Consider the following 22,735-nt stretch of genomic DNA (forward strand, 5'->3'; position numbering starts at 1 on the left):
CGTTTCAACGGGGCTATGTGTGGTACACAAACAAAGATGCGTAGTCCAGGTGTAGTGGAAGATCCCTCTTTATTGACAGGTAGTTAGGTGGCAGGTTACAGGATAGTAAGTTGTAGGGAGAAACCCCACCAGGAGAGAGCTACCAGCTCCTCAGCCTCAGATGACCAACTGACAATCTTTACACAGAGAGGCACACCAACATTCCATGATGTCACAGGACATTCTCATAAAGTGGTAGAGAGGGAAAATACATAGAAGCATTTACCACACATCCTCTTCCGTTAACAAACAACAGCAAGAAAGAAGTTAAGACGGAGCAGAAGGATTCAGAGGAGACTGTAGACACAAAAGCTAATCAAAGGGACATATTGAAAAGCAGGAAACTCAAGCAAGAAAGCAGAAACAAAGGACAATAAAAAGAGGCATGTAGAAAGATAAACATAAGATGCACAGATAAACTAAATGCAAATTACATAACATGCCCATCCACCCTCCTTAATAAAACAAGGTAGCGATCCTGGCAAATAAAGCAGGGTGTAACAACTTAATGACAAAATCAGTGCAGATGGAAATAAGCACAAAAAGATTAACATAGCAACCTACACAGAAAAAGGAAAGCCTTGCGATAAAGACTAGTGCATGACGTGCACTAACAACCTCCCCTTCAAGGGTACACCAAGGAAGGCAATCATTAAACTGTGGAACAAAACAACTCCCCAGAAAAGGGTACACAACAGGAAACTAACACCCCTTGAACAAAATAGAAAGTAGCCACACACTGGCAATAGTGGCACAACTACACCAAGAGGTAGCGCTGACAACGCACCCCGGCAACCCACATAAGAGTGATGCAATTTAGACCAACACAGACAACCTCCCCTAACAAAAGGGTACACCATTGAACAAAGTAGAAATTGTTCAACGCGACATCACTTAATGGCGGCGCTGACAACGCACACCACCTTCCCCAGAAAAGGGTACACAAGGAAACTGATCCTTGAAAGTTTAGGACAAAATAGTTACATGCAGACAACCTCCCCTAATAAAAGGGTACACCACGTGAAAGTGCGCAACGTAACTTCTCCAAAGAGTAACAACAAGACCCTAGGAAACAAAATGTAGGCACTGACTGGCACCACAACCCCCCAACCTCCCCTACGTAGGGGTACACCATAGGGTACTGACCCCTAGTACGTGAATGGGGCATAGACTAGACACAAACACCCCAGCTGCCCAAGCAGGGTGAAGCACAGGATAAACACCCTGTGAGACCAAAAACTGCAACAACCCCAATATGTATACAGAGGACACCATAAAAGATATACACGCCCACCCACCACACGTACTGAGACAATAACACAAGTACAAAAATGATTAACACAAACAACGACAAAGCAGGATTAAATACAGGAAGCACCCCTTGAAAAAGCAAAATAGCAACATCCCCTATGAATAAATATAGGGTTCACCATGAGGTAACATGACCCTAGGAACCAAAAATAGGCATAGACTGGCACCACAACCTCCCCTAAGTAAGGGTACACCATAGGGTGAACATGTTGCCTTAGGAAAACAAAACAGAATAACCTACAAGACACATTAGAGTGTACAGCAAAACTGAAGCAGTATGTTAAAATAACACAGAATAAAGCCAGACACAGAGATACTAAGGAATTCTAAAATAAACAAATGAATTAACAAGAGTCAATAGCTCCGGTGAGCGAACTCTCACCCGGGTTCCTGTAAGCAGCTCCTCCTGGAAGTGGCAAGTCCCAAATGCGCTAAGAAGTACTGGAAAACTTGTAATCACCCAAATGGAAGCGCTGAATGAAGTGAAGAAAGTCACGAAATTGGAAAGTCACCAATGTCGGTAAAGCTCCAAAGACAAAAACTGCTGATATTCTACTTTCCGATGAAGCAGAAATTGGACTTGCACAGAAAGGAAGGCTGGAGCGGACCATGATACAGGAAAGCTGACAGACCAGTGGCAGGACCAGACGGAGCCGTTCAGACTTGCGCAATGAAAACAAACAAGAAGGAGGCACGTCATCACGTCAGCGCCGGAAGGCTCACGGCGAAGATGTGCAGACCGGACTGGCAAAGCAGAAAGCTGTGACAGAGAGGCAGACGTCACACAGGGCAAGATGCAGGCTCCACGAGGCAGGTAAGCTTGCGTGCGTGCCATGGCAGTTGGTTTGCGCATGATGTGAAGGCTCAACCGCCTCAAAGCAAAACGCATTGCAAAAGTACACAAAACGCCTGAAAAATGTTCCCCACTCACCACAAAAATACAAACAGGCTTCCAGGCTTTCACACGATGCTTCCACACGCTAAATGACTTGAAGTTGTGAAGGCAGATGAAACACCACACTGTGGGAGAACACAGGCTTGCACACGCTGCTTCCACAGGCTGAATGGCTGGAAGTTGTGAGCAGACACAGGAAGGATAGTGCAGATGGTGGCTGTTGTGAAGAAGAGAAAACGTGCTGTGCATGAGAGTGTACTGCCAGCGCCAGGGCATCCCAACAAGAGCAAACACATACAGTGCTCAAAATATGTGCCCACACTGGTTGACAAAGAAGTAAACTGTCAATGCACACAAGAGGACCAGGAGAGACAACAGGGTGATCAGGCCCGCTGAGACAGTGGCTCTTGCAGCTGGAAACAGTCAGACTCCAGATGACAGAGGGATGGCAGTTAGAGCTCTCACAACACAGACGCCCAGGGTGGAGGCTGTCCAAGTTAAAAAGGACACTGGTGGGGTTTGCTGGGCGTTACTCTGATTTTCAAGAGGTAACTTACTTAAATGTAGAACAGTCCTTGGTTCCCTTTAACGTTGAGCTTGAATGTTCCTTCCTTGCAGCGTAGATTAGTCCAAAAACGTCGCCAAACTGTGGTACACAAACAAAGATGCGTAGTCCAGGTGTAGTGGAAGATCCCTCTTTATTGACAGGTAGTTAGGTGGCAGGTTACAGGATAGTAAGTTGTAGGGAGAAACCCCACCAGGAGAGAGCTACCAGCTCCTCAGCCTCAGATGACCAACTGACAATCTTTACACAGAGAGGCACACCAACATTCCATGATGTCACAGGACATTCTCATAAAGTGGTAGAGAGGGAAAATACATAGAAGCATTTACCACACTATGTATGCATTATTTTGCCCATTATTTCGTAGAGTATTTCGTTAAAAAAAAAGTCTGGAAGGTTGAGTGGGATAGGCTGGTTACTAAACCAGCAATTAGCCATAGCATTCCGAAGTGTCCAAGACTGACAAACGGGGAATATTTAAATATGTTTTGCTAGTGATTGTGTCTGTAATGCTTGTCTCACAGTTTGACAATGATTCTTGCAGGTACGAATTGACCGTCTAGAGCCAACACAACGCAGCATTTTGGTGTTCCACAAGTCTCTAATTTTTAAACAGTCTGTAAACATAAATTGTGCGCCTTTCAAAATAAATTTGCTACCCAATTAGGTGGACACATCTGTTCTATCTCATAAAAATTACATAAATGCTCTACCACTAGGTATATGTCCTGAGAAAAATACATATTTATTGTAAAAGTAACTCAACACTAATCTTTAATGTATAACAGTCTTGTTATTCATAGACTGCATGTACCTATCGGTAATTTAATTCTCAACATTGGCTATAAATGGTTCAATCAGCTAATTGGGTCCTTGTGAAAACTAACTTCTGTCATATGTCGGTTTCAAAATGCCAGGCGATTTGTGTCGGGTCCCACTGTGCATTGCGCAGCGCCACGGTCGCTGCGCATAAATTACGAACTAAGGACATGCTCTTGCTCTCCGCGTGGTCCGGACTAGCTCTGTGACCACGCCTTCTTTTATTTATACCTTGCGTGGCCGTGACGTATCACGGTCGCGCTAGTGCACTGCTACGTGCGCAACAACTAGACCGCACGTATGCGGTCTTCAAACATTACACTCCTTTCAAACTTTATTAAATCAAAAGAAAAATGAAACCACAACAGAGTAGTCTGTCACCAAGTCACTTGGTTCGCCTGGACATGTGAGAAATCAAAATGGCCGGCAGGCCTGTTACCAGTCTGACGAGCAGGTCCCACAGTCTCAGCCCACAGCAAAGTCCGCCACCTGCGAAGAGGGCGCTGGGTTTCTTCTAAACCCAGAGCCTGCGGCTTCCCCTCGGAACAGGACCCTTCGAGGAGTGTCTTGTCGGGCTGGGAGTGGTGACAGCCCGTCACCGGAGGAGTGGAGGCTATCTGCATCTGGCCTCCCGGAATCCGGAGTGTTCGCCGCCGCTCTTTCCTCGGGGCTCCCTAGCACACTCGCCGGGGAATTGGTGCTGGACGTCGTGCGGCTTGAGGTGGCTCTGTCCTGGTCGTGATCATGTTGTTCTCCAGATGGGGCGAACGCTCGCTTGAAGAATGATATATTGCGCGTGACGCTCTCGCCGTCGCGCTGGGCAGTTACCATCGTGCCCGACCGGCGAGTGACTGTCCACGGACGGGGCTCAAACGGGAGCCTGAACTTGCTCCCGGGGTATCGGTCTCTCACATAGACCCGGTCTCTTTCCCCTATGGGTGATTCTTTGGCCCGGTGTCTGAAACTGGCATAATCATTCGAGCGTCTTCTGTTGCGCAGGGTTTGCTGAGGATTTGCCTCCTTTGGAGTCCAGGTGCGATGATGTGGAATGTTGTCTCGGACAATACTGCCCATTGCGGATGGTCCCGGGGTGGCTGTAGTTGTGCGATGGGGCGTTAGCCTGTATTCCCTCAGGAATGTGTATAGGGCCCTCTCGACTGGTGTCCCTTCCGCCTGAGCGATCCTGATGATTTTGTTGAGGGTGCTCATGAACCGCTCGACCTCACAGTTGGCTTGAGGCCATCTGGGGGTGATCTTACTGTGCTGAATCCCCCATTCTTGGAGGTAGTCGGCAAACTCTTGGCTTTGAAACGGTGGCCCGTTGTCCGTCTTCATCTGTTCAAAAATGTCATGGGTGGCGATTATCTTTTCTAATTTGGCAGTCACTTCCTTGGCGGTCAAAGATGTTACTATTTCCACTTCGGGATATTTCGTCAAATCGTCGATGACAACGAGCATGTAGCGGCCGTCCGGAAGGAGTCCGAAGTCGGCACTTACTCTTTCCCAGGGCTTCGCCGGGTCATCCTCAGTGATTACCGGGGCCGGAGACTCGGGTGGACCTGCCGCTTGGCACCAGCGGCATCCTCTAACCAGCTGTTCGACCTTGGTGTCCATCTCCGGGAACCATACTTTTGCTCTGAGCCTGCTTTTTGTTTTCACGATCCCTTGTTGGTCGCGATGAGCCAGCTCGACCGCCTGTTGGGTTAGACTAGCAGGCATTACAATTCGGGGTCCTCTGAGAAGGCATCCTTGAGTGTCCACAGATAGTTCATCTTTCACTCTGAGGATCGCTTCCAGGGCACTCTTTGCCTCAGGAGTTCTCTGGCTCAGGGAATTCTGGAGTGACTTCCAGTCGCTTTGTCGCAACGCGTCTATTGCAAGCTGGAGGACTTCGTCACCGCGGGTCGCTTCCACGATCAGGTCGATGCCCATAGGTAGAGGTCGTGAGAGCTCCAAGATGATCTTTACATACCCCTCCGTCTCTTCCGCATCTTCCTGTTCCTGCGTGGTTGCCGCTCGGGGATGTCGGGAGAGGTAGTCGGCCGGGTTACTTGCACCGGGCTTGAACTCCAGTTTGTAGTCATACTCTTGGAGCTGTAAGATCCACTTTTCGATTCTGGGGGGGGTTTGGAGACTGATCCTCGGAATAGAGGAAGTAGAGGCTTATGATCGGTGGATACAGTGAAGGGATGTCCATAGACATACACATGGAAGTGCCTGCAGGCCCAGTGGATTGCGATGGCCTCCCTTTCAATTTGAGAGTAGCGCTGTTCGGTTTCCATTAGGGACCGGCTAGCATAGGCTATTGGCACCCAGTCTTCGCCATTTTGGCTCTGTGTCAGTACCGCCCCTAGTCCGTACGGGCTGGCGTCTACAGTAATATTGGTTGATTTGGTGGGGTCGAAGTACGACAGAGCTGTGTTGGCAGACAGGGCGATTTTTGGTGTTCTGAAATGCTAGCTCTTGCTCTTTTCCCCAGTGCCACGGGGTGGTAAATTTCGTAAGCTCCCTTAGTGGTCTCATGAGATTGGAGAGGTCTGGGATGAACCGCCCGCAGAAATTCACCATTCCGAGGAAGCTCCGCACGACGTGTTGGTCGGGGCTGGGGCTGCTTGCACGTCCCTCACTTTTTCAGGGTCTGGCGCTACTCCCTTGTCGGAGAAAGTGTATCCAAAGAAGCTGATTGTGTTCTGTAGGAATTGACACTTTTCTCTATGCAGCGTAAGGCCTGAGTCTTTGATCCTTTGTAACACGCTCCTGAGCCTCCGGTGGTGTTCTTCCACGGTGTCGGCGTATATCAGCAGGTCGTCGCTGACATTGAGGACTCCTGTTATTCCGCTCAGTACCTCTCGAATTGTATTTTGGAAGACTTCCGCTGCACTTGATATCCCAAAGTTGAGCCTCCGATAGCGCCGGAGTACTACATGAGTGGAGAAAGTGGTGATATATCTGGAGTCCGGGTGCAGGGGCAGTTGGTGATATCCTGACCTCAGGTCCATTTTTGAAAACCATTTCGCTCCATTTAACTCTCCCAGGATGTCGTCTATTGTGGGCGTCAGATGTCTTTCTCTTTTTACCGCGGCATTGGGCAGGCGCATGTTGACGCAGATGCGTACTTGTCCTGGCTGCTTGGGTTTTTGCCCCACCACAATTGGCGATACCCAGGGGGTGGGCCACTGACGACCTCAATTATTCCCTGGTTTTCGAGAGTCTCCAGCTCTTGTTCCACTTTCTTTCTCAGGTGAAATGCTATTCGTCGATGACGCAGGGCCACAGGCTGAATGGACCGGTCGATGTGTAAGGATACTTCCTTTCCACGGAGACATCCGATGCCTTTGAAAACGTCTTCGAATTCCTCAATGATCGTTTCGAATTCTTCCTCCAGCACAGCCATTGCGAAGGATATCAGATGAAGTTCTTCAGCTGTTTGGCCGCTGAGTAGCATTCCACTGCCTTCTTTGGTGACGTAGATGGTAGATGGTGCTCTCTTGTCCTGGTGCTGTACTTCCGTTTGGAAGCATCCAATTAGCGGTATGGGTGTTTTTCGTCCATAGGCAAAACTCTGATCTTGGCTGGTTTCAGACTCGGCTTGTCTCTCAGTTGAGCGTAGACATTTGCCGCCATAAGTTCGATGGATGCACCTGTGCCGATGGTTGCTCTCACCTCTTGGTTCTGTATCATTATCCTGCACTTCCGGAGTCGCCGTTTTTTCCTCAGCGGCTGGTCTATGGCAAACACGTAGTGTACAGGATAGCTGTGTGCGTCGTCGTCCATGTCCTCGCTCTCCGGCTCCTCCCGTATGGCGTGAGCGGCTTCGGGTTTGGGCCTGGACAACCTGCATACAGATGCGAAGTGATTCATGCGCCCGCATGACCCACACTTTCTTCCGCATGCTGGGCAGTCTTGCGCTCTGTGCGGCGCGCCTCCGCAGTATCCACATTCTTTTCAGCGTTCTGGCGGCCTCCCTCTCCCTGCCGGGCGTTGTTTAGGCCGCACCACATTGACGTGTTCCGCTACGTGCACCTGCTCCGTTTTGATCGGTCTGTGGAGTGCTGCTTCCATATGAGACGCCCTCGCCTGGGATAACTCTTTTGAGCGGCCCAGCTTTAGGATTTCCACTAATGGTTTGCCATCCTCTTGGAGAATTTTCACCCTCAGGTCGGAGGAGTAGCAGCCTTGAATAATCTGTCCGCGAATTTCTTCTTGCTCGTCGCGGAATCCGCACGTGCTCGCTAGCTCATTCAGGCAGCCATGGAAAGCGTCGAGGGATTCTTCTGCTTCCTGTCGCGCTTGCCGGAAAATGAACCGCTCGTAGTCCTTACTTTGCATTGGCTCAAAATGGGCATTGAGCGCGTTGAGGAGCGAGACATATGTGTGAGGGGTAGCTTCCGTCATGGTCTTGTAGATCCGATAAATGTCCTTCCCACCAAGATGTAGGAGAAGCGCCCTGCGTCTTTGTCTCGCCGTACCCGCACCTTCGAAGTAGAAGTGTAACCTTTCAACCCAGTCCTTCCATCTTGGGGCCAGGGCCGCCGGTGCGCCGTCGACGGAGAAAGGTTCTATGGGCAGAATGGACGCCATGGCGGAAGGAGGTGCTGCCCCTTACTGACTCGGGCACACAGGGCGATTGGCAGCAGGGCCGATGCTCTTCACCGTCTGGGCTGCCGGGACACTCCTGCGGGGTGCGCCGTAGTGGGCCGTTGCCAGCAGGGCCTCTTCATGTCAAGACACGGGAGTGCACTTTCTCTTGTCACCCTGCACCACTGGGTGCGCGGGGAGCACGCAGGTCTGCCACCCGAGGGGCAGCGCCGGGATCCTCTTCTTGGGCTCGGGCACCTCGGGGCTGTAGAGAGGGCAGAGCTCACCTCTGAATGTCTGGCTGCTGGGCTCTCAGGCGCGCACCGCCATCTACGCGATATGGGGCACCACACACCACGTGGTCCTGCCAGCGGGGGCCCGTCCGGGCTAGGATTGCCGATGATCAGCTGTGGGGCGGGGCATGGAGTGCTTCGGGGCACGTCGCGGGCTCTTTAGGCCCTCATCGCCATTGTCGGGTCCCACTGTGCATTGCGCAGCGCCACGGTCGCTGCGCATAAATTACGGACCCAGGACACGCTCTTGCTCTCCGCGTGGTCCGGACTAGCTCCGTGACCACGCCTTCTTTTATTTATACCTTGCGCGGCCGTGACGTATCACGGTCGCGCTAGCGCACTGCTACGTGCGCAACAACTAGACCGCACGTATGCGGTCTTCAAACATTACAATTTGCTCGTAAAAGAGGTAAACCAAACCCCGCCCTTTTCATTTGCTTTTGAGGAGTGAGATAGCTACCATATAGTTGCACACCACCAAAATTGAATGTGCACAGAAATGTACGGCAGAAGAAATGTTCCTCAAAATGTCATATTCATCTACGAAGTCGTGTATATATTATCCTACGCGGGTTGCTGAAATATTCGAACAATTATATCAAAGTTCTCTTAGTCAAGATATAAGCAATGGTAATGGGTTTGTGTAATGCATGATTTTTCTTGAAGGTAATGCATGTTGTCTCAGGCACGTAACAAGTGCCTCGTATCTCTCTTGCTGCAAACATTGTTCTTATTAAATAACCGAGATGTGACTAAGTAAAGACATCTGTTTCCGTTATGTGTCAAGTCCAATATATCTACAGCTTTCCAAAGGCAGTCTGCTCGTCTCTCCTGGGAGGACGTTGATCACTGCAGCTTCCATTACAGCCGAACAGAATAAAAAACATATTTCAGACTAATCCAATTGCTGTGGTAACCTCACCCCTCCTGGTAGTGACAGAATGTGACAAGTGAAAGAATCTGCACATCTCGAAACTGTTAGTAATACATAAGAGATGACACTATGGGCTTCGTTCAGAGATGGAAAGTAACAAGACATTCAGGGGGATATTTACAAAGAAGTGGCAGAGTGAGTCGTTAGCGGTCATGGCTTAACGCCTCACTCCGCCGCGTCAGAAACGCAAGGCTGCACCATATTTACAAGAATATGATGCAGCCTTGCATCTCCTGCTGCGCTGGCGCTACACTTACGCAGTGCAAGGGTGTCTGCATGCAGGGGAAGATTGTTTATGTTCAAGAAGGTCCCTCTTCCTGCACATAAACAATCTTGAAATGCCATTTTGTCACTTCTATGTGTGCTGCTTAATGCAGTACACATGGAAGTTACAAAATGTCAATTTAAAAAAAAAGGTTGTTTATGTGCAGGAAGGGTCACCTTCCTGAACATAAACAAGCCAAGGCGTTTTGCTTTTCCCATGTGTGCTGCATAAGACAGCATATATGGAAAGAGCAAAAACCAGAAGAAATAAAGCATTTCTCCTCATTTCGAGTTAAGACCAGGTTTTTCCTGGTCTTAATTTTGGTGCTGCCTCCTATTTACGCTGCCCTTGAAAATAGAGGGCAGCATCAAAATCAATTGGTGTTGTGGTGGAATGCACCCTGTAACACGCATTGCCCGCCACTTTTAAGCTAAGTATAGCGTGAAAGGGGACCTTACTTACAAGGCAGCATTAGGTCACGTTAAGTGGCCTAACGCTGCCTTGTAAATGAGGTAAAGTCACTATTGCAACAAAGCATCACTTAAAGTGACATTTCTGTGGCAATAGGGGCATGTACATATGCCCCTCAAAGTGTCAGACATCCCACCCACCAGGGATGTTGGTTTTCTTAACACTGGTTCTGAAAACCGAAATACCTTTTGTTTGAAATTGTTGGCTGACTGGGTGGGAGCCCTGGTCAAGCAACAACCATTATCCTAGTCAGGGTAAGTCACAGGCAAAACCCAAATTTACCTGTGCTCAAACCCCTAGTAGCTTGACACAGAGCAGTCAGCTTAATCTAGCGGTAATGTGTAAAGCATTTGTGCAACACTTCAAACAGTAAAACAGTGTAAATTCCACTCAAAACATCCCACACCAGGTTAGACAAATAGAGCTTATTTTAATAAATAAAACAAGATGAAGATAACAAACATCCAATCAGTAGAATCGGAGTTATGACTTTTTAAAGAAGAAACTATAAAATAGCACCTAGAAATAGAAAGCGCCAACCACGGTTATTTGGTATCGCTAGACCGGGTCAAAGTCAAAAGTTCAGGCCAACCGAGATAGAGCACATGTCAGTTACACTCCCAGATTAGTCCAGCTAAAGGTGTACCTTCCAAGTTTTGTGCGTAGAGTCCTGTTCGTGTTAAAGAAGGTCCCTGGGTTCAAGGAGAGTGGCGTGGCATGACAAGCAGGTCAAGCATCCTGGAAGGGGAGACTGGAGCCTTGCATTGGTGATCAATGTGGGCGATGGATGCTTTTTGTTGGAAGAGACGGTCTTGTGGGGGCTCACACTGATTTTCCCTGTGAGTGGCGTGGGTCCAGTGCTAATGGGCCCATTCACGCTCGAGAAGATCCCAAAAGCTTGAATTCAAGAGCTTGAGAGCCATACCAAGGGTCCAGGACTTGAAGGCTCCTCTTGGGGGTCAGGTACTCGCTGAAGACGCGTCCAGGAGCTGTGCAGTGCCTGTTATGCCCCGAGGCGTACATAAGGAGGCCAGCAGAATAGCCGTTTGAGCCACTCTGGGGTCCTAGGTGCAAGATGGAGGTTGCAGGTTCAATTCTTCATCCACAGGCAAGAGGGCAGCAGGCAGCAGGTGAGCACACTAAAGCAGAAGTACTGCAGAGTGGCAGTCTTTCAGCAGCACAGTAGGTCTACTTCCTGGCTGGTTTCCACAGCTCCAGAAGTGTATTGAAATGTTGGTGTCTGAACTCCTTCTTTTATACCCTGACGCCCTGATTATGGAAGGTGGGAGAGGTTTCTATATAGTGTTGTTGAAGTGCATGGAATTTCCTACCTTCCCTGCTCTGGCTCCCAGCTGGTTAAAGTGACAGTACAGGGTTGTTAGGCCCGATGTGTGAAGACAGGACACATTCTATTCAAATGTAAATGGGCCTCTGCCCAGCTCCTACCTCCCATCCTGCCGGTGATGACCATCCAATCACACCTAAGCTCCTATTGTGGGTAAATGTCTAGGAAGAATACACAAAGCCCATCTGCCAACTACACCCAGTAATGTAGCCAGAGCAGGCTGCAGGCACCAAATGGCTAATGCAAGAAAATGCCACCTTACTAAAGGTGGCATTTTCAGAATTGTAATTCAACACCAGATTTCATCATTGGATAGGATTTTAAATTAGGATTCTAGAGACACCAAACATGAATCAGTTATCTCCTCTCATTTGGAAATTACACTTATAAAATGGCAACTCCAATGTTATCCTATGGGAGAGACAGGCCTTGCAGTAGTGAAAAATGATTTTAAGAGGTTTTCACTACCAGGATATGTTAAAGTTAAAAGTACATGTCGAACTTTTTAAATATAGTGCAACTGCACTTGGGGCTGTCCATGGCCTCCCAGGTAGCTTATATGTATAAAGGAGGGAGGTTTGGCCTTTGTAAAAGAATTATTTTGCCAGGTTGATATGGCAGGTTAAAACTGCACACACAGGTGCTGGATTTGCAGGCCTGAGACATGTTTAAAGAGCGACCTTTTTCAAGAACTTTATTTTTCACTTTACATATTTAAAGGGCTACTTAAGTGGGTGACACAATCTGTGCTGCAGGTCCACTGGTTGCATCTGATTAGCATGCCCTGGACACATGTAGTGCACTTTACTAGGGACTTATAAGTAAATTAAATATACCTATTGGGTATAAGCCAATTCTATCATGTTTTAACCCCTTCCATGCTCAGGATGAGCTCAGCTTATCATGAGGCACGGTTGAGCTGTGCTGATGACTAGCTGAGCTTGTCATTAACAATGGTAAATCTGGGAATCCAGCACCAGGGGGGAAAACCTCTAGCAGCCAAGGTGTTAAGGAGCGAGCATAAGCACTTTAGCACTGGTTAGCAGTGGTAAAATGCAGAGAATCTTAAGGCCAACAAAAACAAATTCAGCAAAAAAGTAGAAGACGGAAGGCAAAAAAGGGGGTTGGTGATGACCCTGCAGAAAGGGCCAGGCCCAACACCTTCTCTGAATGATCTGGAGAAAATGGTGTTGGGAAGGTGGGTCTTCAACACCATACCTGTTGACTCTTTCCCTGTCTGAGTCTGTCATGTGAACCATGATAGTCTTAAACAGGACAAGTGCAAATATATTACTCCTCTATTTTTCCTGTCTGTCTTGTCAGCCAATGGACCAGCATGGCAGATCTGCCATCACTGTTTTTATTAACCAACATGGTTTGTGACGTAGTCTGCCATGAAGGAAGGAAATTCTAGATACAGCATGCCAACTATGTCATTGCATTGCTGGTGTAGGAGTTCACTTCACCCTAGTCATACTATATGGCAAACCAACCATATTATATACAAATGCTTTAACTGGAACATTGTTTTGTCTGGAACATAAAAAAAATGTAACTAATACATTTGTAAAGCTACAGCTTAGGAAAAACTATGTGTTCCTGGATATTTACTGTGGAGATAGGTCAATATTTTTAGCACACCTGGCAGTGAGGGTTATGGCACTATGGTTTCACGCCTGATTCTGTTACTGATTCGCATTAATGTTCAACAAGATACCTACACTGCTAGGGCAAATAATTCAAAATGAGGCTACATGCCTACTGCTTGTCTGATGATGTATGTACGTTCTGCATGATGAATATTAGGGTGGTGGGGATGTCTGTTGTGCTGTGAGGTAATAGAAATATTTGATCACACAGTTATTTCTTGCAAGGACAGCTGAGGAATCAATCTCTAACGAAAGGTAGGAAAACGATTTGTAGTTTGGAACCAGAATATCGCCTGACACTGTCAGGAAAGGCACAGACATTAGAAGAAGCAAAAGCCAACCCTGTGGAAAATTCAGAGGCATTAATAAATAATTTCTGCTTTTACACTGAGCTGCTGCAAAATGTAATGTGATCAAAACCTGGATATTCACCTCACAATAGGATTCCTCTCTCTGAAACCTGTTCTGCAGCCACACCGTGCAATATTGGTTGCATTCTGTGATGAAAAGAGGCCTCATTTATTGAAAGAGGATACTATTCTAAATCTTGGAACAACTGCATACTATGTCCTTTCACTCATTCTAAGTAACCATTGAATACTTTGTAAGCATCAACATTTTGATCTAATTAACAAGTATTTCTTATTAATGTTGTTTTTTCTGTAGCCCATACCGTAAGCTACAGACTGCAAATGTTTTTGTGTTTATGTATACTGCCGATAGGTTCAATAAGCATGCAAATTCATAAATTCAAAAACTAGATCGTTGATTGACATAAATTTGGTTAACTGTTTTGATAAATAGATGCTAGCATTTATGCAGTGAGTTACCATTAAAAGCTAGAACCCTAAAGGATAGGAGCAGTACATTTGTAGTCAGAAGGTCGTAATTATAGTAAATAGATTTTTATATTGTCTCTTGAGCTGGTTCAGTCATTATTTTAAAAATAGTTCTTTATTTGCATTTCATCAAGTACAAACAAAAAACACCTATGTTGGATAATGAAAATGACAAATCATATTGTACCTCTGTTTCACCCATAACAGAAAAAGCATCCAGCGACTCAACCCAACAACTTGCCATCATACACAGCATATCAGCATTTGTCCAATCTGTGTGAGGTATTTTCATGTTAATAAAGAAAAACAAAGCAAACACAAGGAGATGATGGACGGAGCACTGAAATGTTTCTGACACTCACCCCCACCCACAGATCTGGGTTGAAGCCATCATAGATCTTTAGCTCACTTCACCACCCCTGTTCGGACACAGCTATATGCAAATCAGTCTTGACCCTGTGCTTCATGGGATCAGTCCAACCCGAACTGTCAAGCCATGTCTTCCCTGGACTGGAAACAAGCATCCTGAGACCGGTTTCAAGATAACACCCCTCATCAGCCAGGCTAGCTTGAATCCAGTGGCAAAGTGAGCAAGGGACCCATGTCTGGGCATACTCTGACAACTTACGGCGAACAAAGCAAACACAAGGAGATGATGGACAGAGCACTGAAACTTTTCAGACACTCACCCCCAGTCACAGATCTGGGTTGAATCCATCATCGTTCTTTATCTCACTTCGCGACTCCAGTTCAGATACAGCTATATGCAAATAAGTCTTGACCCTGTGCCTCATGGGAACAGTCCAGCCGGAACTGCCAATTCATGTTTTCCCTGGACCGGAAACAAGCATCCTGGGACCAGTTTCGGGGTAACACTCCTCATCAGCCAGGCTAGCTCAACTGGCAAAGTGAGCAAGGGACCCACGTCTGGGCATATCCTGCCAACTTAGCGCAAACAAAGCAAACACAAGGAGATGATGGATTGAGCACTGAAACTTTTCAGACACTCACCCCCAGTCACAAATCTGGGTTGAATACATCATCGTTCTTTAGCTCACTTCACCATCCCAGTTCAGACACAGCTATATCCAAATCAGTTTTGACCCTGCGCCTCATGGGAACAGTCCAGCCCAAACCGGGAAGCCATGTCTTCCCTGGACCGCAAACAAGCAACCTGGGAATGGTTTCGGGGTAACACAATGGAAAAACGTCTATAATAATAGAAAATGTAGGAAAAGACGAACTGTGGGAGAGGATTTCTTTTCTTGTGACTTATTGACCCAACAATATACTAAAGGCCTGATTCACAAAGAGCCTCCACACTCATGGCGGAGACTCTATAGTTGCTGTGGTATCGCAGCACTCGTGGCAGGATCTTCGTGATGAGAAACTGCAATGCAGTGATCCAGGGGCGGCTGGTGACATTTGAAAGTGGTGGTGGGGCTTAAATACTGCACTGTGGCGAGAGAACGAGCCCGAACCACTTATGGGGGGTTCCAGGGGTCTCCCATGAGAACATTTCGAAAAAAAGAGTGGCCAAATGTTGCATTCTCAAGCAAATTTGAGAAAGAAAATAGATGGCTTGGCGAACACATCTCGGGGAGTAGCCAGACAAGTCTCTTTGCATTTGCACAGATACATCACTCTCCATGCATTGCCATAGGCACAGTCACCCTGCACTCATAGACCCATTACTCACCCTTCTCTGACAGATCACTAAGCCAGCATTCACCCATCCACATCACTCATCCTGGACTCACACAGGCACACTGCTCAGCCTGCAGTCACACAGACATCACTCACCCTGGACTCACACAGGCACATCGCTCACCCTGGACTCACACAGGCACATCACTCACCCTGGACTCACACAGGCACACTGCTCAACGTGCACTCACACAGACATCACTCACCCTTTGCTGCACTGCACTTAATAGGTTTAATTTATTACAGCCTGTCTAGGTATTTGTGATACTATTTTAAAAAATGTAAATAATCCATTTTAACAATAATATACAGAGAATTCCATCAATTACATTGTTCATGGTGACCATAATGTACCATATAGCAAAGCATTAAACAACAGTGGAAATGATAACACCCGTATAGCATTCTGAGTCGGTCCTGCAAAAATTCGGTCATTCCAATGTTTGCTTTATGGAAAATAATTATTAAAAAAAATAAACTTATGTGAAACAGGAAACAGACAAAAATGTATTTACATGTGCAACATCAAAGGCGAGTAGAGATATCCTGCTTGGTTCAAAGCTATAAGGCAGCAGTCAGCTGCAGCGCTTCATGACTTCCAACCATGTGCTTTGCTTAACTATTTATCTTTTTAAAGTGCCCACCGCCAGTAGCACCAATAGGATTAAATAAAGCAGAGCAAATCACAGAAGGTTTTGTTTAAACACAAACACAATACAGCAGTCCATCTGCCTCTCCAGGTGGGTTCACTCCTGATGTAATGCTGTCATTTATAACAAAGTATGAGGCAATGAGCAGGAGAGATGTTTAATATCCTGATTATTAAGTAATTGTTACCACACTAGATGCAGAAGCCATAACCGCGCAGTAATTGAAACTGCCAAAATCAATAGTGCTGACAAGCTTAATTCAATTAAATATGTCTATGATGAGCCCAAACAGCATGGCGGCGGCCCACTTAACCCTTCCCTGGAGCAGCCTTTGATAAGAGGCAAAGTTCGGCGTGATAGATTTCGACCCCGAGGTGCCGTGGGTGACTGACTTACAAAGTGTGGGGCAGAGTGTGGTTCTCACAGCGTCGCCCCTGAGATGTGTCCCCTGCTGGTGACCTCATTTGCCTCACCTTACCTGAGGATTACTGCTGGGGGCTGGACATTATGTCCCTGGAGTGCGGAGGGGGCTCTGCACCCGCGACCTTCACTGTCTGTGCCGGTTGCTCGCGGGGTTGCCCTGGGCTCGGAGAACTACGTCGCCCAGGCTCCCCAGACGCGGCACGCACCACCGACGTCATCTTCAAGCGCCCGGATGTGCTTAAATCATCTCAGCGCCTCCCGCAGCGCGGAAGGCGCGCGGGCGTGCCCGTCCGCGCCAATCAGCGTCCGATAGAGGCCGGGCTGGGCCACCCCCCTTTCATCTGATCCCCACCATGGGTAAGCGGAAACTTGTTTGCTCTCAAGAACAGGGGGGGCCAAGGCGAAAGTACCCAGGAAATCTGCTAATATCATCTCTTATTTACCTTCGGCTGTGAGGGTTTTAAACAAACAAAAATTGCTAATGCAGAAAGAGAACTGGGGCTAGGCACAAGTGAAGATCCAGTTGATGGGCCTATTATACCTGACCCTGCGTAACAAAGAAATTTCCCCTACCATTAGAATGGCCAGGCGAGTAGGGTGGTTAGGGAATTCCCCAAAGCAAGTAGTGGGGGACTGTGTCATAGTTAACTTTAATGAGCGAGGTGTTGCTGACAGATTACTATGGGCTGCCTCAGAACTAGAGAGGGGGAGTGTGGCATCAGGGCCTTGCCACTGGGATTCTTTTACCCCCCTCATCACCGTTCAAACTTAGTCCCTAAGATCCATCTAGACTTGCCATGGAGGAGACCATCTCAGTCTTCCCGAAGTGCTGCTATATATAATGAAATAGTAACTCCACCTAATTGGGCTAACCCTAGAGATACATCACCTAGCCAAGCCTCTCGTATGCTTACAAACCCTCGAGAAGAGACCTTAGCCCTATCTAATAGATTTTCTCCGTTGGCCCAGTTAGATGAAAATGACTGACTAGAGCTCCCACATATTAGCCCTCGGCCATCTAGTCTTAATGTACACAATATTGATGTTGACGCTGGTGGCAACTGTAGTATAATTAGCTGGAACATTGCAGGGCATAGATCAAAAAGAAAGGACTCGAATTGGCTAAATTTCATCAAGAATCACCACATTATAGCATTGCAGGAGACTTGGCACAAGGAGAATAATTTTTGCCTAGATGGATTTAAATCCTATTTTTTTTACCAGCTCGCCCAACACCGGCAGGTAGAGCCAAGGGTGGTCTGATGTACCTATTTTCATAAAAGTTGAAAGGTTTAGTAAAATTGCTGGAGTTAACCTCTCATAATTGTATGATAGCCGAACTCACTACCCCTAACCATCCTAAAATATTGTTAATTACCTTTTATTATTCAGGGGAATGTGAACGTAATAACGAGCACCTTTTTTATCTCAAATGTTTCTTAGACACTTATAGATCACAGCAAGCCACTTTCTTCCATATTATATTCATGGGTGATTTTAATATTAATTTGTGTGATTTTAATGGTCAAATCAATGAGTCCTATGGTCCTTCCTACTCGTCGCCACCTCATTTTGAACATACTCCTAAAGGGGAGGCCCTGGAGGATCTTCTCCTGGGTGCTGACCTTTATGAGTCAGGCATCCACCATCCGAGTGAGAGGGTAACAACTTTTAAAGCGGGGGATAGGGAGACCATAATTGATTAAATATTTGTATCTCCTTTTGTGCTAGGGCATGTACTTTTTTATAATGCAAAATGTTTCCCCTTTAGCGACCATAACCCTGTCATTCTTGTGTTAGATAAAAGTTTAGACCTATCCGTGCCAGATAAGGTTGGGAGGCCTAACCCTGTGATAACTAAAGATCAGGGGAGGAGGCTATAACGGACTAAGGTAGTCCCTGATCTATTCTTTACTGACATATGCCTGAAGGTTAAAAACGACATCGCCAAGTGTGTCGATTATTCTACCCCGAGGGATGCAGTTATCACAGCTTTTGAAGCTATTTGTGGCCAGGTTGCAATAGATCTAGCCACTATAAGTAAGCACAGACCCAATTTAGGGGAAAGGTGGTTTGATTCTAATTGCTATAGGGCCCATCAAAACCTAATTAAAGCACTGAAAATTAAACCTAGAGATAGGGAACAGATAGCTAGACTTAGAAAAGATTATAAATCAGTAGTCCTTATTCAAAAAATGAGATCAAGTCAGAGGCCTGGGACTCGTTAATGTCAGTTGAAATTAAAGGACAGCTCAAAGTTTTGGGCTATAGTTAATAGCCCTTTTTTCTCTGGCCGTTGTTCTATGTCCTTCCTAAACTACATAAGGACCAAAACAACCCTCCAGGCCACCCGATAATTTCGGGGTGGGCTTCGCTTATTGAGCCAGTCTCGAAATACATAGATTTATTCCTTAAACCCCTCGTTGTGGGTGTTCCAGCACACCTAAAGGACACTACTGACTTTTTGAACCAGATAATATCGGTCCCTATTGATGAATCAAGGCAGTTATTGGTAACCATGGACGTGACCGCTTTATATACTCAAATACCTCAAGAACAAGCTTTGGATACTCTTTCTTATTTTTTGGATCAAATGGAACAACCAACACAAGTCCCTACATCATTCATTGTACAGCTAGCTAAATTTGCATTACTAAAAAATTACTTCATGTTTGACAATGACTTCTATTTCCAGATCAAGGGGGTGGCCATGGGCTGCCCCTTTGCTCCAGGACTAGCAGTGTTGTTCATGGGGTTGTAAGAAAATAAGTTCATCTATAACAATAATCCATATGCCGAATACATCACACAGTACCTCCGGTACATTGATGATGTGTTCATGATCTGGACCGGCACACAAGAGAAATTGGATGAATTTATGATTTGGATTAACCATAGGAGGGAAGACATCAAGTTTAGCCATTGTGCATCCAATAAAACCATCACATTTTTGGATGTTAAAGTTTATGGATCGGAGGGTATGTTGGGAACTACACTGTTTAGGAAAACAACGGATCGGAATAAGGCGTTGCATTACACTAGCCACCACCCCAGAAGCCTAAAAGGTAATCCCCCTTTTAGGCAGTTTCTTCGGATTCGAAGAAATTGTTCAAATAGGGAGGAATATTTCTTCCATGCCAATGAACAAGTCCTGAGGCTGACAGCACGAGGTTACCCAAAAAAAACTCTTGAAGCATACATTGAAGTGTGTGTGGTGGATACCACGTGAAACGTAGCTTGAAAAAAAAGTACACCCTGAACAAAAAAGGATTGTATGTGTTCACTACATTTAGTCCCCATGCCAACTCATTATGGAAAATGGCGACCTAAAATTGGCATTTGATCAAAGACCTAAACAGTGAGTTCAAAGAACCTCCGCTCTTTGCATTTAAAAAAGAAAAAAGTGTTACGCAACATATCGTCAGAGCGTCATTGCCTCAAGTTGCTAAAACATCCCTCAGAGGTATGTTGGGCTTCCCTCCAATTCTAGGTCATCATAAGTGCGGAACGTGTTCTTGTTGTTCTCAGAGAGATGAAGGATCAGTATTTACATTTAATGGAATACACTGGAAACACGACGTATTTACCAACTGTTTGACCAAAAATGTAGTCTATGGGATCACATGTCCATGCCCAAAATTGTATATAGGCAAAACCACTCAGGAGATTCGTCATCGGATCACACAACATAAATCCAGAATCAGAAAAGAGACACCGAACGCGCCTTTAGTACACCACTGGATTTCTCATCAACATAAAGAAGATGACCTACGATGGACTATCATTTCAAAAATTGAGAATGATCCCCGGGGAGGAGATGTTGAAGGAAGACTAACCCAACGTGAGGCGCTATTAATAATGAATTTCAACACTGCGACCACAGGGCTCAATGAAATTTCAGAGATCATGAGGACAAATATATGAAACTATATGAGACAACTTGCCTTATATTTTGTCATGCGGACCTAACATTATAGTGGCTCGGGGATATCCTTTCAGTGCCTGGGCAGGCATGGTGAAAACTGGGGCGATATTGACTTTAGACATCAAGTGAGATCGAGTCCCCTCGTAACCATACTATACTTTTCCTGCCTTTATGACAACTGTCTAACCATATTATACAGACGTCCGACAACCTAGAACATTGTTTTGATGAGCCCAGCATTAACTACAAACGTAGTCAAGTTCGAGTTCCCCAGTAATAGACACATCACATGAATGTTTAATGAATCTTGAAAACATAATTAAAAAAAAAAAGACACCCATCATGACTTATGCCTTTCGCCAAAATTGGACTTGTTAGATAGATAGAGGTAGTTGGTTAATAAAGTTTTCCTAAATGCTGCTTATAGTTACACTGCTGCTTTAAAGTCCGGGCTGCAACACGGAGATGGAGATCATGTGACGCCCGGCGTGCCCAATAAGATTGCTTGTTTTACTTTGCAGTTCCAACGAGGTCCCCGGACGTTTTGTTTACGGAAGACAAAATACGCTACCGACGGTAAGGGACTACCTAAATCTTTCCGGCATCTATGCGCTATAAATCCAGTGTGTATCCTTTAATTATCGAACTAACCCGCGGATAACGCACTCCGCCATGTATGCGCTCGAAACCCGGTGACTACCCCCGTTTTCTAACCCGCAGACACCTCATTTTCTTACAGGACGCCAGCGATAAACTGCGCTCATTCAAGGAGAAAAAAACATTGCCAACGGTAAGGGATTCACGCAACCACGCCGCTATGTATGTATCCTTAAACCTGGAGGGACACTTGATCTAACTTGCAACTACTGAATCTTATTTCCAGGACGCCAGTGATAAGCAAACGCGCCGAGCAATGTCACCAAATTAATGTATTAAACACGTGGTAAGCTACAAATTATGGTGCTTCTCATCCTTGTCGTTTTCATTTGAAACATGTTGGGTCTAAGGAAAGTTTACAACACCTCATTTTTTCTTTTTCCCAGATAAGTTGCTATCAATCTTCAAATAGGTAAGTCCCCATGTATGTAGTGTTTGGCATGTATTTATAATAGAGACTAAATGTGATAAACAAGGCTGAGGGTGGTCAAATCTAAAATGTATGTCATGTCCTCTCTACTCAGAATTGTCCATCGTCTTAATACCATCTGCTCGAGGACTACTGTGTTTCTAATAATAAGGTATGGCTAGAGGCTAGTTACAGGAGGTGTTACTGGTAGCTAGAGTCTTCGTTTTTGAACCTAATGAGTATTTGTTTGTGTTTTTGTAGATTGTTGGTCCTGAGGAGAACTCCGCATTTGGGAGTTCGAAACGCGTCGACCTGTTTATGGGTCCTTCTGTCAAATTTGAATTATACTAAAAATAGTGTTCATTAAACAGGATTAATACCCCTGAAAGTGTACTCATCACATTAATTATCATTCTTAGAATGTGAAACTGCATATCTGTATATAGAATTTATATTTTTTGACATTAGGCCCTAAGTATTTCTGCTTTGTGGTATGATTGTTGATGGATGAAAGGTTTTGGCCAGAGTGAAAGTGTGGATGTGTTGTACATTTTGTAAATTTCTCTGTACATTTTGATCTAGTTGTAATGTTTTATTGTATATTTGTACATGCACATAAAAATTGTGGTGTTTGCTTATGAAAATAACCCTTTGTTCCACTAGTGCTAAAAATAAATGAATAAAACTAGTGACGCAAATCAAAAAATGGACCGTTATGTTTAATTCCTATAGGTCACTATAAAATTATTTAGTGTTGTCCAGTACTGGCATTTTGTGTTGTTCTTTGAAGGTTAAAAACGACATCGCCAAGTGTGTCGATTATTCTACCCTGAGGGATGCAGTTATCACAGCTTTTGAAGCTATTTGTGGCCAGGTTGCAATAGATCTAACCACTATAAGTAAGCACAGACCCAATTTAGGGGAAAGGTGCTTTGATTCCAATTGCTCTAGGACCCATCAA

At 45.8% G+C, this 22,735-nt stretch overlaps 1 protein-coding gene across 2 annotated transcripts in view; it reads right to left on the reverse strand.

The window, feature by feature from the left end:
- The window catches only part of CRHR2 (corticotropin releasing hormone receptor 2), a 1,750,647-nt gene that overhangs the window by 88,297 nt on the left and 1,639,615 nt on the right, over nt 1-22,735 (reverse strand). The gene's annotated exons all lie outside the window — the stretch shown is intronic.

The sequence above is a fragment of the Lissotriton vulgaris genome, chromosome 10 (assembly GCF_964263255.1).
Source record: "Lissotriton vulgaris chromosome 10, aLisVul1.2, whole genome shotgun sequence".
Classification (NCBI taxonomy): Eukaryota; Metazoa; Chordata; class Amphibia; order Caudata; family Salamandridae; genus Lissotriton; species Lissotriton vulgaris.